At 42.7% G+C, this 3,429-nt stretch overlaps 1 non-coding gene and 1 pseudogene across 1 annotated transcript; both read right to left on the bottom strand.

Annotated features, from left to right (window-relative positions):
* Positions 1-1,971: 1,971 nt before the first annotated feature.
* LOC123489898 lies at positions 1,972-2,090 on the bottom strand. Its single transcript, XR_006660734.1, has one exon. It is a non-coding gene; the product is annotated as a 5S ribosomal RNA (ribosomal RNA).
* A 1,169-nt stretch (positions 2,091-3,259) lies between these two features.
* Positions 3,260-3,377, bottom strand: LOC121563701 (annotated as a pseudogene).
* Positions 3,378-3,429: the final 52 nt, after the last annotated feature.

Here is a 3,429-nt window from a genome sequence, read left to right as displayed (position 1 = left end):
TTTGGTAAAATACCAAGTCCATATTATGGCAAGAACAGCTCAAATAAGCCCATCATTACTTTAAGGTCAGTCAATACGGAATATGTCAAGAACATTTTTACATTTTAGTCATTTAGCAGACACTCTTATCCAGAGCGACTTACAGGAGCAATTAGGGTTAAGTACCTTGCTCAAGGGCACATCGACAGATTTTTCACCTAATCGGCTCGGGGATTAGAACCAGCGACCTTTCGGTTACTGGCACAACACTCTTAACCACTAAGCTACCTGCCGCCCCAAGAACTTTTAACGTTTCTTCAAGTGCAGTCACAAAAACCTTCATGCGCTATGATGAAACTGGCTGTCATGAGGACCGCCATAGGAAAGGAAGACCCAGAGTTACCTCTGCTGCAGAGGAAAAGTTCATTAGAGTTACCAGCCTCAGAAATTGCATCCCAAATAAATGCTTCACAGTTCAAGTCACAGACGTCTCAACATCAACTTTTCAGAGGGGCTGTGTGAATTAGGTCTTCATGGTCAAATTGCTGCAAAGAAACCACTACTAAAGGACACCAATAAGAAGAAGAGACCTGCTTGGGCAAAGTAACACGACCAATGGACATTGGAGATTTTTGGTTCCAACCACCGTGTCTTTGTGAGACGCAGAGTAGGTGAATGGATGATCTCCGCTGTGTGGTTCCCACCGTAAAGCATGGAGGAGGAGGTGTTATGGTGTGGGGGTGATTTGCTGGTGACACTGTCTGTGATTTATTTAGAATTCAAGGCACACTTAACCAGCATGGCTACCACAGCATTCTACAGCGATACACCATCCCATCAGGTTTGGGCTTAGTGGGATTATTATTTGTCTTTCAACAGGACAATGACCCAACACACCTCCAGGCTGTGTAAGGGCTATTTTACCAAGAAGGAGAGTGATGGAGTAATACATTAGATGACCTGGCCTCCACAATCACAATATTTGAGTCTTGTTGGGGGGGCATATCCTATGTTGATTTATGACAAGTTCATTGACTAGGGCCCTATAAAATAGGCGTTGCGGACCGAATCAAGGAATCCAGACATTAAACCGAAATTTAACAATATTCAAACATTTATTGAACTTAGTAAGAAATCAACTAAATCTATTAAACTTGTTAGAAAATGCATTCATTTGCCCAAGTCAATCATAAGACATGAACAAAATGCATCAGTGATTCGTATTTCCATGAACTTTCTGAAACGGCACAGGAAAGCCCCTGTCTGTGTGCATGTGTGCGGTGCGCGCGTATGTCTACACTTTGTGTAGCCGTTAGCGATGATGCTAATGATAACCTTCTTCTGGTAGGGAAGGAATGGCTTTCCCCAAAACCTTCGCAAGTAAATGTTAACTACAAAGTAGCCTATGCCTGCCTGGCAGAATTATACCGTGATCATTTGCATCACTCCAGTTGCCATTTGTTCTACAGCAACACCGCTTAACCAAACAAAGGTCTCTTCCTGGTGCATGCTTGCATTTAAGGGTAACTACACCCCAACATCTAAATGTCTTACATTTTTCCCAGACCTCACAAATGGTCACCTGATAGGGTTTAAACATTGTTGTGGACATAGAACATCCAATTGTGCTGTTTTGCTATTAAAAAGGTGTACTTTTGAGAGCGAAAACCTGCCAAAACAGGGACAAACGGTCAACGGGGAAATCTAAACGGAGAAAAGGGAACTTGGGAATTAACGGAATCAGGCAAAACATTGAAGGGATTTTATAGTGCCCTAATGGACTACAGACATTGACTGTCTCCTAGACTAAAAACAAAGGCTGCATGTACTGCCTATATTTTGAGGGAAACGCACTGTCCATTATTTGATTTGATCAGGGCAGGGCAGCACACACAAACTGCATTTAGTCCAATAACAATCCATGATATTATTAGGGTGATAAATAAAAGGCAGTTGCTCCATGACACAAGAGCACGCTCTACTGGGACAAAAAGCTTACAGCACCTGGTATTCCCAGGCGGTCTCCCATACAAGTACTAACCAGGCCCGACGCTGCTTAGCTTCCAAGATCGGATGAGATCGGGCGTATTCAGGCTGGTATGGCCGTAAGCGCGGGAACAACTCTTGGTACACTATATAAAGTCAATGTGTCACTCACTCTGAAAGGGACACAGAAACGTATCCACTTTGTGACTCAAACTGAAGAAGCTCAACCCTTGCTTACATTTCCTATATATATATATATATATATATATATTTGAGTCTTGTTGGGGGGGGGGGAGAGGGCATATCCTATGTTGATTTATGACAAGTTCATTGACTAGGGCCCTATGAAATAGGCGTTGCGGACCGAATCAAGGAATCCAGACATTAAACCGAAATTCAACAATATTCAAACATTTATTGAACTTAGTAAGAAATCAACTAAATCTATTCAACTTGTTAGAAAACGCATTCATTTGCCCAAGTCAATCATAAGACATGAACAAAATGCATCAGTGATTCGTATTTCCATGAACTTTCTGAAACGGCACAGGAATGCCCCTGTCTGTGTGCATGTGTGCGGTGCGCGCGTATGTCTACACTTTGTGTAGCCGTTAGCGATGATGCTAATGATAACCTTCTTCTGGTAGGGAAGGAATGGCTTTCCCCAAAACCTTCGCAAGTAAATGTTAACTACAAAGTAGCCTATGCCTGCATGGCAGAATTATACCGTGATCATTTGCATCACTCCAGTTGCCATTTGTTCTACAGCAACACCGCTTAACCAAACAAAGGTCTCTTCCTGGTGCATGCTTGCATTTAAGGGTAACTACACCCCAACATCTAAATGTCTTAAATTTTTCCCCAGACCTCACAAATGGTCACCTGATAGGGTTTAAACCTTGTTGTGGACATAGAACATCCAATTGTGCTGTTTTGCTATTAAAAAGGTGTACTTTTGAGAGCGAAAACCTGCCAAAACAGGGACAAACGGTCAACGGGGAAATCTAAACGGAGAAAAGGGAACTTGGGAATTAACGGAATCAGGCAAAACATTGAAGGGATTGTATAGTGCCCTAATGGACTACAGACATTGACTGTCTCCTAGACTAAAAACAAAGGCTGCATGTACTGCCTATATTTTGAGGGAAACGCACTGTCCATTATTTGATTTGATTTGATCAGGGCAGGGCAGCACACAAACTGCATTTAGTCCAATAACAATCCATGATATTATTAGGGTGATAAATAAAAAGCAGTTGCTCCATGACACAAGAGCACGCTCTACTGGGACAAAAGCTTACAGCACCTGGTATTCCAAGGCTGTCTCCCATCCAAGTACTAACCAGGCCCAACCCTGCTTAGCTTCCGAGATCGGACGAGATCAGGCGTATTCAGGCTGGTATGGCCGTAGCGAGGGAACAACTCTTGGTACACTATATAAAGTCAATGTGTCACTCACTCTGA

This window comes from Coregonus clupeaformis, unplaced genomic scaffold (assembly GCF_020615455.1).
Source record: "Coregonus clupeaformis isolate EN_2021a unplaced genomic scaffold, ASM2061545v1 scaf3429, whole genome shotgun sequence".
NCBI classification, from domain to species: domain Eukaryota; kingdom Metazoa; phylum Chordata; class Actinopteri; order Salmoniformes; family Salmonidae; genus Coregonus; species Coregonus clupeaformis.
This window is presented reverse-complemented; position numbering and strand designations above follow the sequence as displayed.